This window comes from Bufo gargarizans, chromosome 1 (assembly GCF_014858855.1).
Source record: "Bufo gargarizans isolate SCDJY-AF-19 chromosome 1, ASM1485885v1, whole genome shotgun sequence".
Classification (NCBI taxonomy): domain Eukaryota; kingdom Metazoa; phylum Chordata; class Amphibia; order Anura; family Bufonidae; genus Bufo; species Bufo gargarizans.
Genome location: NC_058080.1, coordinates 623,993,094 through 624,009,242, shown reverse-complemented (window position 1 = coordinate 624,009,242; position 16,149 = coordinate 623,993,094).

The window sequence follows — 16,149 nt, the reverse complement described above, 5'->3', positions numbered from 1 at the left end:
GCTCAACACTGTGACATGAGCCACACTCATTCTCTAATAGCCCAAACTGCCAGGAGTGCCTATACAGGCTGTTTAACCCCCTACATGCCAAAGACAATGGCGGCCGCCGAATGTAAATGGTGACTTAGGAACAGAGGGGAATCCCTCTGTCTCCCATCAGCACCCCGCAAATGCGATTGCGTGGTGCTGATGTGTGTATAGGCAGGCTGGGAACTGGTGTAGGCCCCAAGTCTGCCTTGAGTGTTCCACAGCATGCAGCGCCTTTCTGAAGGTCAATGTTAGTATAGCACTGACATTAAAATGCAATGCACTATAGGCATAGTATTTTAAAAGCAATCAAAAGATTGCACTTCACAAATATCATGTAAATTATCCCCTACAGTGAATGCCGTAAAAAAAAACAAATATTTATTCTTGGTTGCCACCGAAAAACCTAATAACAAGCAATCAAATAGTGTTATTTGCCCCAATTTACAAGTCATCCCACAAAAATCAAGCCCTTATACAACTCCATAGAAATAATAAAAAAAAAAAAGTTATGGGCCTTGGGATGCAGCACTACCAAAAGATTTTTTTTTTTTTTTTTTAAAGGAGGTTTTATTGCACAAAAGTCAAAAGTAGTAAAACGTAAAAAAAAATATTTGTATTTGGTATCGCTGTAAATGTACTGACTCATAGAATAAAGATTTTTTTAATTTATGCCAAAAAATGAAACTTTATGGCAGTATTGCAGTATTTCTTGAACTCTGGACATATTTTTTCACTAGAGATTACGCTGGCTATGTACAGCGGTGGAAGTATCACGGGCATACATTTTTGCATGGGCAGAGGTTTAACAGGGTTCTCCCATGACTAATGTAAAAAATTTAAATCAGATATCATATAGTACATGACAACCTCTTTCTAAAAATGATAGAACCTTCCATGTACCTTACATGGATCTAGAGATCTCCCCATTCATTGCTCTGCTAGATTTATATCAAGCTGACAGCTCAAGGGGAGTGTCTCTTCTGCTGCACTTCTCTCCCTAGGCAGTTGAAGGATGGAGCTGAGCATGTGCGACCATCTCAGATGGACACAGAAATAAGAAAAAGACAAGCAGCAGGTGGCGCTATACAGATACATTTTATTTAATAACTCAGTGGCTATGCTAAATTTTTAATTACATGCAGTTACAAAAGTATTCATCTCTAGGTGCTGGTTTGTAAACTGTTGAATATTTTCATGGGACAACCTATTTAAGTAGAAACAAAGTAGTGGGTACAGCACTCGGGTCTTGAATAAAACCATAACATTTTTTATTTCAAATATTTTTTTTAAAGTCCAAAAATGGCACACAGCAGGAAATCACTGCACAACAGTCAATGCATTTTAGACTGTACTCCATGCTTATTCATGACATCAAACCCCTTTAAGTAGTTGCAGCTACACATATTCCATCCAGAAAACAATGACATGGAGAAGAGATGTAGTACACAGTTTTATACACATATGCGGCACTATTTCATGTAACAAATTTCCAGATATTTTTACCTTAGAATACATAGAACTGTAACAGTGCAGAGCGCCATGAAGAAGAATCGAAGGCTCAATTCTGGACACAGTTATTGTTCTGAACTTTGCATTGACATTAAAATACTGAGGATAAAACTGCAGTTAGAATTACTGATCTGTATCCAATTGTTGTTTGTTTCAGATTAGCTATTTAGTCTCACCTTTTGTAGCTGTTAAGCATTAATTATCTGTGAATATGCAGCTTTTCCATAACATTCGGATTAAATTTAATATTTATCAATGCTGAGCTCGCTCTTAAGAATGTGACAATATGTCTTTAACCTTGTTCCATACAAAAGGAGAAACAAAAATAGTATAATATATTTCTCATACAAGAGTATGTTCATTAGAAAGATCGAAACGTTATCCCCCTACTTTCGGGTTCTTTTCACAGTGTGGAAAGCTGGGAATATAATGAAAGATTTGTCATTTAACAGATAATTATACAACATATTAATATAGATTATGTCTGAAATGTTAGCCGCCCCTTTTCAGATCTTTCTAATTAACAACACATGCCAGATGTAAGCATCATGGCCATAAGTGTAGTCTAGTTTACTAAGTATTAAAGGGAATTTCTGGGTCCCAGCAGGTCCCATGAAGCCATCTTGATTACACAGAACACACCTATAGTAGAACATTTTAAATTACCAGCAGTGGCGTGCCTAGGGTGTTTTGCACCCGGGGCGGGTCCTTTCTCAGGTCCCCTTCTCCCCACCAAATACTTTAAAAAAAATTGTACCCCCTCACAGTAGTATTGCCCTCGTTGCCTCGTTGTACAACCTTCACAGTAGTTTTGTACAGATGTGTGCCCACTCAAAGTAGTTATTATTATTATTATTATTTATTATTAAAGCGCCATTCATTCCATGTTATAGAGCAGGAGGAGTTGAGCGGATTACTAGTATAGTTTTAGAGGAATACATTTAGTATAACTTGTATTTCATTCATTTAAGTTCCTCATCATTCTGAGCTTTGAAGTCAGTGATTATTATAATTATGCCATTCATTCCATAGCGCTGTACATATGAAAAGGGGTACACATACATAATACAGACAATTGCACTAAGCATAAACAAGACGAGTTACAGTCTGGTACAGAAGGAGAGAGGGCCCTGCCCGTTAGGAGTTACAATCTATATGGTATGGGAGAAGGACACAGTAGGTGTGGGTGAAGTTGGTCTTGGTGGTATAGAGGCAGCAGGGTCACTAGTTGTAGGCTTGTCTGAAGAGGTGTGTTTTTAGGTTTCTTTTGAAGGATTCCACTGTAGGTGAGAGACTGATATGTTGGGGTAGCGACTTCCATAGTATGGGGGATGCACGGGAGAAATCTTGGAGGCGATTGTGGGAAGAGGTGATAAGAGGAGAGAAGGAGGTCTTGTGAGGATCGGAGATTGCGTGTGGGGATGTATCGGGAAAGTAGCTCAAAGATGTAGGGAGGGGACATGTATGAGATGTAGACGGCCTTGTATGTATTTGTACGTATTTTGAACTGAATTCGCTAGGCAATTGGGAGTCAGTGAAAGGATTGGCAGAGGAGAGAGGCAGAGGAGTAACAGGATGAGAGGTGGATTAGTCAGGCAGCATTGTTGAGGATAGATTGGAGGGGTGCGAGAGTGCTAGATGGAAGGCCCCAGAGGAGAATGTTGCTGTAGTCTAGGCGGGAGATGATGAGGGCATGTACAAGCATTTTCGCTGATTCAAAGTTAAGGAAAGTGCGGATGCGGGAGATGTTTTAGAGTTGGAAGCGGCAGGTGGTGAAAAGGGCTTGGTTGTGCAGTTGGAAAGAGAGGGCAGAATCCGAGGTCACTCCAAGGCAGCGGACTTAGTTGACCGGGGAGAGTTATGCCCACATTGTGCCCTCTCACGGTAGTTATGCTCTCTCTATGCCCCTTTCACAGTTGTATTGCCCTCTTTGTTCCCCCTTCACAGTAATAATCCCCATTGTGTCCCCTTTATAGTAATAATGCCCACTGTTCCTCTTCACAGTAATAATGCCCACTGTGCCCCTTCACAGTATTAATGCCCACTGTGCCCCTTCACAGTAATAATGCCCATTGTGCCCCTTCACAGTAATAATGCCCATATGCTAGTAATGCCCTCTGTGCCCCCTCCATAGTAGAAATCCCCATTGTGCCCCCTTCACACTAATAATGCCCACTGTGCCCCCTTCACAGTAATAATGCCCACTGTGTCCCCTTCACAGTAATAATGCCCATTGTGCCCCTTCACAGTAATAATGCCCATGTGCTAGTAATGCCCTCTGTGCCCCCTCCATAGTAGAAATCTCCATTGTGCCCACTTCACACTAATAATGCCCATTGTGCCCCCATCATAGTAATAATGCATATTGTGTCCCCTTGACAGTAATAATGCCAATTGTGCCCCTTCACAGTAATAATGCCCACTGTGCTAGTAATGCCCTCTGTGCCCCCTCCATAGTAGAAATCCCCATTGTGCCCCCTTTACAGTAATAATGCCCACTGTGCCCCCTTCACAGTAATAATGCCCACTGTGCTAGTAATGCCCTCTGTGCCCCCTCCATAGTAGAAATCCCCAATGTGACCCCTTCACAGTAATAATGCCCTCTGTGCCCCCTCCATAGTAGAAATGCCCACTGTGCCCACTTCACAGTAATAATGCCCACTGTGCCCCCTTCACAGTAATAATTCCCTCTGGCTCTGTGCCCCCTCCATAGTAGAAATGCCCATTGTGGAATATCAGACCTCAAATAAGACCCCAATATAAGACTCCAATAGACCTCCAGACCCACATATCAGACCTGAGACCAGACCCACATATCAGACCTCCAGACCCCAATTAGATCTCCAGACTCCCACTAGACCTCCAGACCCCCATATATGACCCCATTAGACCTCCAGACCCCCAAGCAGACCCGCATTAGACCTCCAAACCCCCCAGTCAGACCTTCAGACCCACATTAGACCTCCAGACTCCCACTAGACCTCCAGACCCACATATATGACCCCCATTAGACCTCCAGACCCCCAATCAGACCCCATTAGACCTTCAGACCCCACATTTAGACCTCCAGACCCCCAATCAGACCCCCTTTAGACCTCTATACCACCAGTCAGACCTACAGACCCCCAATCTGACCCCCATTAGACCTCCAGACCCCCAAACAGATCCCCATTAGACCTCCAGACCCCAATCAGACCCCCATTAGACCTCCAGACCCCCAATCACATCCCCATTAGACCTCCAGACCCCAATCAGACTCCCATTAGACCTCCAGACCTCCAATCAGACCCCCCAGTCAGACCTCCAGACCCCAATCAGATCCCCCAATCAGACCTCCAGGCCCCCAATCAGACCCCCATTAGACCTCTAGACCCTCCAGTCAGACCTCCATAATCCCAATCAGACCCCCATTAGACCTCCAGACCCCCAATCAGACCCCCATTAGACCTCCAGACCCCCAATCACACCCCCATTAAACTTTTATACCCCAATCAGACTCCCATTAGACCTCCAGACCTCCAATTAGACCCCCCAGTGAGACCTCCAGACCCCCAATCAGACCCCCATTAGACCTCTAGACCAGTGTTTCCCAACCAGTTTGCCTCCAGCTTTTACAAAACTACAACTTGCAGCATGCCCGCACAGCCAAATGCTGTCCAGGCATGCTGGGAGTTGTAGTTTTGCAACACCTGGAGGCACACTGGTTAGGAAACACTGTTCTAGACCCCCCAGTTAGACCTCCAGACACCCAATCAGACCCCCATTAGACCTCCAGATCCCCATTAGACCACTCCAGACCCCCCTAGTCAGACCTCCTGACCCCCCCAGTCAGACCTCCAGACCCCCCATTAAACCTTCATATCAGACCTCAGATTAGACTGTAAAATAATAAAGTAACTTGCCTCTCCTGCCGCCACTCTCCTTGTTCTGGCTGTCTTCTCTTCTCAGGGCCCGCGCTTCAGTCACCTGACTTCCTGCAGCGTCAGGTCAGAGTGCGCTCTGTACGTCCTGATGCTGCAGGCAGCCAGGACACAGCAGCGCCGGCCCTGAGAAGAGCGAGCAGGAGGAGTGGTAAGTACTGGACAGCGCTCACAGCGCTTCTCTCCCCCTTCTCCTCCTCCTCCTACAGACTAGTGGAAGCGCTCACTGGAATTGCCTTTATAAGATGCACTGCATCTTATAAAGGGAAAAGCAATGAGTGCTTCCATCTGTATTGACATCACATCCTTTATGAAATTTCCAGCCTGGGCTATGGACAGTACCAGCATGCACACATTTCTGAGTACACCCCATGTACACCTGCACAAGTTCAGAAATAGTTCAGGCCCTGTCCACAGGGGTAGTGATATCTCATCCACAGCATGTTCCAGAAACCTGGTAAAGGATGTGACTAGAGATGAGCGAATTTCTCAAAAATTCGATTCGGCCGTTTCGCCAAATAAAAAAAAAATTGGGTTTGATCCAAATTTATTTGCGGCGAATTGCGTTTAAAAATGGCTAGTTCCTGGCTGCAAAGAGCCTTTATAGTGGTGTAGAACACTGAGCTTTGCGGTAACACGCATAGGGAGTCTGCTGTGGTAGTGGAATAATACTGTGAGTCAGTATGACATGCAGATGACAGGTGTCGATCTTAGAATACTTGTGCACTTCACTTATCTGGGCAGTCACAGGGCCAAAACTGACCAAATAACCATGAACTCAGCCTTACAGGTCGATGTTAGCGTCAAGAAGTAGCGCACTCCTTTTACACCGTCGTCAGCCGATTCCACATAGATACAGAACCTGTTCTATTAAATGCTTATACAAGTAGAGCCCCCTCCCCCCATCGACAGAGTGGAGAGGGTATCAGCAGTAAGTTTGTGTTGATGTCACTGATTATTTTGGCCTTCCTCTGATCCGTCAGAACAATAACCCCCAAAAAACTGATCCTGTCTGTTGAGCATCCGCCTTCACTCGGTCAGCATTTGGTCAGTAATCCTTCAGTATTGCTAATGCCAAAAAAACAGAAGTGGATCCAAAACAGAGATGACACTTGAATGTCTTCTGTGTTTTGTACCCACTCCTGCTTTTGGCTACCAAATCATAAGCCAAATTTTGATGGGACAATAAAGGCCTTAGAGCTGCTACACATACAGGTTCCGTTGTGCGTCTCATTTTTCCTTCCTTCTGACAGATCAAAAGAGGGGTCAAATAAATGATTATGTCAGCCAGGCCGAAAGGCAAAATAATGGCACAGTCATGAAGTGGGGAGGATGGGAACAGCATGAGAAGTCCACAGAGTGGCCCTATGACATATTGGTGAAGTGGAAGCAGCATGAGGAGACCACAGAGCCGCTCAATGACAGTGTGGAGGTGGCGGCAGCATTAGGAAGGCATAGAGCAGGACAGTGACAGAGTGTGGAGGTGGGGGAAGCATCAGGAGGCCACAGAGTGGCGCAATTACAGTATGGAGGCGGAGGCAGCATCATGAGGCCACAGAGTGGCACAATGACAGAGTGTGGAGGTGAAGGCAGCAGCAGCATCAGAAGGCCACAGAGTGGCACAATGACAGTGTGAAAGTGGCAGCAGCAGCATCAGGAGACCACAGAGTGGCAAGGTTACAGTGTGGAGGTGACAGCAGCATCAGGAGACCACAGAGTAGCAAGGTGAAATAGTGTGGAGGATATAGCAGCATCAGGAGACCACAGAGTGGCAAGGTGACATAGTGTGGAGGTGGCAGCAGCATTAGGAGACCACAGAGTGACCCGGTGACAGAGTGGGTGGGTGGGTGGCAATACGAATACCAGTTGAAGATGGTGAGTGAAAGAAGGAGCACTTGGCATAAGTTGTGTGGCATCAGTCGGGTGGCAGCATCAGAATAGTATCTGAGGCAGGTAGCCAGAAGAAACCGGTCTCTTTTGTCAAAGTGCTGGTGTGGCACCATGGACAGGGCCATTTTTAGATAAAATGTGGCCCTGGCAAAAATCAAAAGAGGGAGCCCACATCTTGTAATAATGTGCTAAAAACACAGTCCGACATCCGACACCCTCACCGGTCAGCTGTTTGAGGAGACAGCCCGTGCTGTTCACTGCAGCTGTCCCAAAGACCTACAGCAGCAGAGCAGAAGGAGAGAAGGGAGACGGCATGTGCGCACCGTGCATACCGTCTCCTCAAACAGCTGATCGTCGGGAGTGTCAAGTGTCAGACCCACGCCGATCTAATATTGCTGACCTATCTTAAGGATAGAAGAAAAAGATGTTACAGCAGCATCTCCAACGATCTCCTTTATTGTGGTATTTCAAAGCATATGTGCAAACAGACAATACAACGTTTTGAATGTCCTCAGCCTTTGTCAAGCATACAATGTACATTTATTGATTCCACATATAAATAGTAAAATACTTATACCGCCCCCAACAGTCCACTTTCAATCATCAGTGTGTGTGTAGATACCTATTCCCCAAGCAAAGACATCCCATTGGGCAGAAATCCCAATGCTTGCTTTGCATAGTAGATGATCGCACCTGAGTTCTTACCTCCGAGGAGTAATCATGTCGCAGTACATTCCAGCTGCATGTTGGCGTCCATCAAGTGCTACTGCACATGTCTGACTGCAAAGCATCCTGTGAGTACATGGCAACATCACGCGTGTGTCTAGCATCGCGGGAATCAGCGAGATCTCGTTCGCAATCACATGTTCATACCTCCTCATCACCAGACGTCAACATGGTCACCTGACCTATGTGTTGCGAACAGCTCGTTCCTCCCACTCGCCTGACATCACGCAGCATCATGTTGCCAAGGACACAACACTCGCTAGTTACTAAGTGCAATCAGATCCCTCAAAAAAAGGAAAAAAGGGAGAGGGAAAAAGAACGCACAATCCATATAGTAATAACAGCTGGAGCGACCCTTGTGGTAGACTATGGTGTGATCAGCTGCTATAGATTCAAAAAATGTCAGAGTACAGTAAGTTAAAACTCAGGGGGAAATTACAGTAATACACATTAAAATCATTTGTTATATGTACATACAAAATCGTATAAAATCTATACATGTGTATAAAGAGGAGTACTCTAATTGATCCCTGCAACATTGAACTCCAAATTGAGTCCATAAGGCTGCATTGATCTTAGAGTATATATCCATTTGAGTTATTTTCTTCCTCAATATTTTGTCCTTATCACCCTCTCTTGTGAGTGTCCTCACTGCGTCTATTACCCGGAACCGAAGTTGATTAATAGTGTCCACGCTCGATGAATTGCCTCGCCACTGGTTTGTCCAGCATCTTCTTCCTAATTGTGCTCTTGTGTTTATTGATCTATTCCCTGATCTCCATCGTGCTCTCGCCCACGTATATGAGACTACAGGGACATTGGATCATGTACACAACATATTTAGATCTACAAGGGAAAATTCCATTAATTCAGAATTTTTTAATACTATATGGATGCAGAAAACGTATCCACTTTCAAGATACTGCTGCAATTGCAACAGGACAGACATGAAAAAATTACCGTTCTTCCTAGGGGCCAAATACATTTGTCCACTCTCACATGGCTCTCCAACAGCCATCTTAACCAATTTATCACTAGATTAGTATTTCTTTTGTATGCCATCATTGGAGGAAACTCAAATTCTTTAATTTCAGGCAATCCCTTCTGCAAAATATGCCAATCCTTCCTCAAAATTCTGTCAATATCTCCACTATCCTGTCCATATACAGATACGAAAGGAATTCTCTCCTCTGTTTCATTGCGAGACGATCGGTCGAGTGTGGACTCCCTATCAATCAACATAACCTTCTCCCGTGTTCTCCTCAGAAGTTTCCTAGGGTAACCTCTTTCTATAAATTTGCTACACATCTCATCAGTCCTTTTAGAGAAGTCATTGTCGTCTGAGACAATTCTTCGCACGCGCAAAAGTTGGCTCCATGGTAAGGAGTCTACCATGCCCTGAGGATGATAGCTGTCATATATAAGTAAGTTGTTCCTGTCTGTAGGCTTCTGATAAAGATCAGTCCTGATCTCCCCATCAACCACATGAACCAATACATCAAGCAATTGCAGTTCCTTCTCTGATACTGTAACAGTGAACTGCAGACCAGGAACGCCCATATTTAAATGGGCATGAAAACTGTCCAGTTCATCTGTAGTGCCACTCCAGACCATAAAAATGTCGTCGATGTAGTGCCACCAGCACAGGACCCGGCCAATAAAAGGGGATTGATAGAACAACCTGTCCTCCACCTCGGCCATGAAGATGTTAGTGTAGTTTGGGGCCACATTGGACCCCATGGCCACACCCCGCTTCTGTGAACATAAGGTTTCCCCAAAGAGGAAGAAACTCCTCTTCAGGACCACCTCCAAAAGGTGAAGGACAAATTGGCCAGCTCCTGAGGAGAGTCCTGTGCCGGCCAGGGCCACATCGACTACATTTAATCCACAGGTATGATCTATAGATGTATAAAGAAAGACAACATCAAAATCAACGAGCAAAAACTGTGCAGGTAACTGTAACTGGCGTAGCTGTCCCTGTGAATTGTGTCAATTATAGACCTTGCCAGATTGGTAATCCTCTAGGTCTCTGTACCATTTATCCCATTTTGTTCTGTTTCGGATCTATGGTGCTGAATATACTGTATGACCTTATCTTTATGTGCTGTAAAATATTCCACACTGATTAAACTCTGGATCTGTGTATCAAGACCAATCAATGTCTTCTTGATATTATCCACTTCTTTGTGCAGGAAATCGATATTCTACAGCATTAATTCAGAGGAGTACCTATTACTGGCCATTTCTATTTTTTTTTTACAGAATTCAACATCATTGGGGAAAAGATTGGGGCGGAGAGGAGATCTCAATCCCCTCGGTATCCTCAGATTTTTATAATATTCTCTCAATGTACTGAGGTGTAGCTCCATGGAATCTCTTAAATTCCTGTTCATATTTGCGTTTTAATAGATCAACAGATGGGGTACTGAGGAATGAGACATCCACCATGTCACCATCAATGAGTCTATGGATATCCTCCTCTGTATACATGCACATATGCTTATTTGAAATCTCCATGCTCTTACCCGAACCTGTAGGGACCTCCATATTCACGTAAACCAGACTGGACCTGTCCTCAGTGCTCGCTCCTCGGATCAATATAGTAAATCAAGGTAAGTAAAAGCAGCACACATCGGTATCCCAACATACCGCTGTGTGCTGCTTCTACTTACCTTGATTTACTATCTTAAGAAGGATAGGTCACCAAAATGAAAAAACCCAGAGAACCTCTTGAAGCTACCTCCAATGCTGTGCTTGTTGTGCTCCCCCCTATGTCCACAAACAATATACTATACTATACACCCAGACTGCCCTCATTAGTAATGGTGCCCCCAATAGTGATAATACTCCCCAAGATAGCCCCCATTAGCAATGCCCTCCATATTGCGTCAAATAATAATAATGCCCCTACAGTACTCTAGAAGTAATAATATAATCATAATGCTCCCAGTTGCTCTAATGTCCCCCTGTAGTGCCCCCCACTAGTTCCAATATATAATGCTTCCCCCCATAGTGCCAATATATATATATATAATGTTTCACCATAGTGCCAGTATGTACAGTATATAATGCTCCTCTATTTCTCCCCAGTAGTGCCAAGTATATATAATGATCTCCTTACCCCACCCCTGGTGCCCCCAGCAGTGTGGACATTTAGTATAAAAAAAAAAAAAACGCCTCCCTCCCGTTCCCCCACCGCTGTCTGCCATGCAGACTGCAGTTTTATCTGTGGCTTGTGTTGCTGCATCCTGATGCATCAGGTCCCAATGACATCACCACTCCTGCTGCAGGTCTCACGTGATGAGCGATGACATCATCATGCAAGACCCAGAGCAGGAGGTTGCAGTGATGTCATTTCGGCTTCTTGCTCTGTTCTAACGCCTCACAGGCCTAGCGGCCTGAGGCTTGTGAAGCTGGATCGCCATCAGTGCGCCCCCCTTTATGGGTAGAGAAGTGGCACCCTAGGTGGATGACTACCCTCCCCCATCCATCGTCCCAGCCCTAATTCAAAGCACATTACTGCATGAGGAATACCAGGAGAGGACTATAACTCCCAGCATGTCTAAGCCATTATTATTTAATATCAGAGCACATTACAGGGGGACGTATAAGAGGATGGGCCTACAACTCCCAGCATGTCCAAGCCATTATTATGTAATATCAGAGTACATTACAAAAGGAGGTATAAGAGAAGACTACAACTCATAGCATGTCCAAGCAGTTATTATGTAATATCAGAGTACATTATATTATAAGAGAAGGTATACAACTCCCAGCATATCCAGTGTGTTGTAATGTACCCTGATCATATATAATAATGGCCTGGACATGCTGAGAGTTGTAGTCCTCTCTTCTTACAGTCATGTGAAAAAATTAGGACACCCTTTGAAAGCATGTGGTTTTTTGTAACATTTTTAATAAAAGGTTATTTCATCTCCGTTTCAACAATACAGAGAGATTAAAGTAATCCAACTAAACAAAGAAAACTGAAGAAAAGTCTTTTCAAGATCTTCTGTAAATGTCATTCTACAAAAATGCCTATTCTAACTGAGGAAAAAGATAGGACACCCTCACATGTATTCCCTCTTAAATTGGCTCAGATCTCACACAGGTATATCACACCAGGTGCACATAATTAGTAGATCGTTACTCTGCATGTTGAATGAGGCTTGCCCTATTTAAACCTCAGACATTTAGTTTGGTGTGCTCCTGACTGTTGAAGTGAGAGTGAGCACCATGGTGAGAGCAAAAGAGCTGTCAGAGGACTTCAGAAAAAAGATTGTAGCAGCCTATGAGTCTGGGAAGGGATTTAAAAAGATCTCAAAAGATTTTGAAATCAGCCATTCCACTGTCCGGAAGATAGTCTACAAGTGGAGGGCTTTCAAAACAACTGCCAACATGCCCAGGACTGGTCGCCCCAGCAAGTTCACCCCAAGAGCAGACCGCAAGATGCTAAAAGAGGTCTCCAAAAACCCTAAAGTGTCATCTCGAGAACTACAGCAGGCTCTGGCTACTGTTGATGTAGAAGTACATGCCTCTACAATCAGAAAGAGACTGTACAAGTTTAACTTGCATGGGAGGTGTGCAAGGAGGAAACCTTTGCTTTCCAAGAGAAACATCGAGGCCAGACTGACATTTGCCAGAGATAAAGTTGACAAAGACCAGGACTTCTGGAATAATGTTCTTTGGACAGATGAGTCCAAAATTGAATTATTTGGACACAACAGCAGAGGACATGTTTGGCGTAAACCAAACACAGCATTCCAAGAAAAGAACCTCATACCAACTGTGAAGCATGGAGGTGGAAGTGTCATGGTTTGGGGCTGCTTTGCTGCAGCAGGACCTGGTCAGCTCACCATCATAGAATCCACGATGAATTCTACTGTGTATCAGAAGGTGCTTGAAGAACATGTGAGACCATCAGTTAGAAAATTAAAGCTGAAGCGGAACTGGACCATGCAACATGACAATGACCCAAAACATACTAGTAAATCAACCAAAGATTGGCTGAAAAAGAAGAAAGAGAGTCCTGGAATGGCCAAGTCAAAGTCCAGATTTGAATCCCATTGAGATGCTGTGGGGTGACTTGAAAAGGGCTGTACGTGCAAGAAACCCCTCAAACATCTCACAGCTGAAAAAGTTCTGCATTGAGGAGTGGGGTAAAATTTCCTCAGACCGATGTCGAAGACTGGTAGATGGCTACAAGAACCGTCTCACTGCAGTTATTTCAGCCAAAGGAGGTAACACTCGCTATTAGGGGCAAGGGTGTCCTATCTTTTTCCTCAGTTAGAATAGGCATTTTTGTAGAATGACATTTACAGAAGATCTTGAAAAGACTTTTCTTCAGTTTTCTTTGTTTAGTCGGATTACTTTAATCTCTCTGTATTGTTGAAACGGAGATGAAATAACCTTTTATTAAAAATGTTACAAAAAACCACATGCTTTCAAAGGGTGTCCTAATTTTTTCACATGACTGTATACCTCCTGTCGTAATGTACTCTGATATTACATAACAAGCTGGACATGCTGGAGTTGTAATCCTCTCCTCATACCTCCTCTTGTAATGTACAGTCGTGGCCAAAAGTTTTGAGAATGACACAAATATTAGTTTTCACAAAGTTTGCTGCTAATCTGTTTTTAGATCTTTATTTCAGTTGTTTCTGTGATGTAGTGAAATATAATTGCACGCACTTTTATAGACAATTACATGACATTTATGCAAAGAGTCAGTATTTGCAGTCTTGGCCCTTCTTTTTCAGGACCTCTGCAATTCGACTGGGCATGCTCTCAATCAACTTCTGGGCAAATTCCTGACTGATAGCAACCCATTCTTTCATAATCACTTCTTGGAGTTTGTCAGAATAAGGCTGCTTTCACACTAGCGTTCGCTGGTCCGCTCGTGAGCTCCGTTTGAAGGAGCTCACGAGCGGACCCGAACGCAGCCGTCCAGCCCTGATGCAGTCTGAATGGAGGCGGATCCGCTCAGACTGCATCAGTCTGGCGGCGTTCAGCCCCCGCTCCGCTCGCCCCCGCACGGACCGGCGGACCGCTGAACGCTGCTTGCAGCGTTCGGGTGTCCGCCTGGCCGTGCGGAGGCGTGCGGATCCGTGCGGATCCGTCCAGACTTTCAATGTAAGTCAATGGGGACGGATCCGTTTGAAGATGCCACAATGTGGCTCAATCTTCAAGCGGATCCGTCCCCCATTGACTTTACATTGAAAGTCTGGACGGATCCGTACTAGGCTATTTTCACACTTAGCTGTTCTATGCTAAAAATAATGCAGACGGATCCGTTCTGAACGGAGCCTCCGTCTGCATTATTATGAGCGGATCCGTTCAGAACAGATCCGCCCGAACGCTAGTGTGAAAGTAGCCTTAGTGGGTTTTTGTTTGTCCACCCGCCTCTTAAGGATTGACCACAAGTTCTCAATGGGATTAAGATCTGGGGAGTTTCCAGGCCATGGACCCAAAATGTCAACATTTTGGTCTCCGAGCCACTTAGTTATCACTTTTGCCTTATTTGCTCCATCGTGCAGGAAAATGCATTGTTCTTCACGCAACTGTTGTTGGATTGTTGGAAGAAGTTGCTGTTGGAGGGTGTTTTGGTACCATTCTTTATTCATGGCTGTGTTTTTGGGCAAAATTGTGAGTGAGCCCACTCCCTTGGATGAGAAGCAACCCCACACATGAATGGTCTCAGGATGCTTTACTGTTGGCATGACACAGGACTGATGGTAGCACTCTTCCCCGGACAAGCCTTTTTCCTGATGCCCCAAACAATTGGAAAGAGGCTTCATCGGAGAATATGACTTTGCCCCAGTCCTCAGCAGTTCATTCACCATATTTTCTGCAGAAGATCAATCTGTCCCTGGTGTTTTTTTTGGAGAGAAGCGGCTTCTTTGCTGCCCTTCTTGACACCAGGCCATCTTCCAAAAGTCTTCGCCTCACTGTGCATGCAGATGCGCTCACACCTGCCTGCTGCCATACCTGAGCAAGCTCTGCACTGGTGGCCCCCCGATCCCGCAGCTGAATCTTCTTTAGGAGGCGATCCTGGCACTTGCTGGACTTTCTTGGACGCCCTGAAGCCTTCTTAACAAGAATTGAACCTCTTTCTTTGAAGTTCTTGATGATCCTATAAATTGTTGATTGAGGTGCAATCTTAGTAGCCACAATATCCTTGCCTGTGAAGCCATTTTTATGCAACGCAATGATGGCTGCACTCGTTTCTTTGCAGGTCACCATGGTTAACAATGGAAGAACAATGATTTCAATCATCACCCTCCTTTTAAAAGGTCAAGTCTGCCATTTTAACCCAATAAGCCTTACATAATGATCTCCAGCCTTGTGCGCGTCAACATTCTCACCTGAGTTAACAAGACGATTACTTAAATAATCTCAGCAGGTCCTTTAATGACAGCAATGAAATGCAGTGGAAAGTTTTTTTGGGGATTAAGTTAATTTCCATGGCAAAGAAGGACTATGCAATTTATCTGATCACTCTTCATAACATTCTGGAGTATATGCAAATTGCTATTATAAAAACTTAAGCAGCAACTTTTCCAATTTCCAATATTTATGTAATTCTCAAAACTTTTGGCCACAACTGTACTCTGATATTACATAACAGTACGTATAAGAGGTGAGGTCTACAACTCCCGGCATTTCCATGGCACTTACATTGAATCCATACTTCACATGCATGGCTGGTCTTGTTCTTCTTCATTACTTTACTGCACTGCTGAGCTCCGCCTCCTGTTCTGGTCACATGATGGTGAGGTCATCGCAGGTCCTTCATCCCCTCTTCTCTGCTGAGTTCTGCCTGCTGCATCTGACATTATCACAGGTCCGGTCAGCACTACGGTAATAATTTATATGTGGGGGAGGGGACCTTACGCTGCATTGTAAACTGCAGCTGTTCAGCTATCCGCTTCCTCAAACGTTCAGCTGAACAGCAGCACTGAAGCAGGGGGCCCCTTAGACAATGGGGGCCCCACTAACGCTGGCCCTGACAATGGATGATCTAGACTGATGCATCAGGCATTGGTGGTTGGAAATCCTGGCTGATCCACGCCTG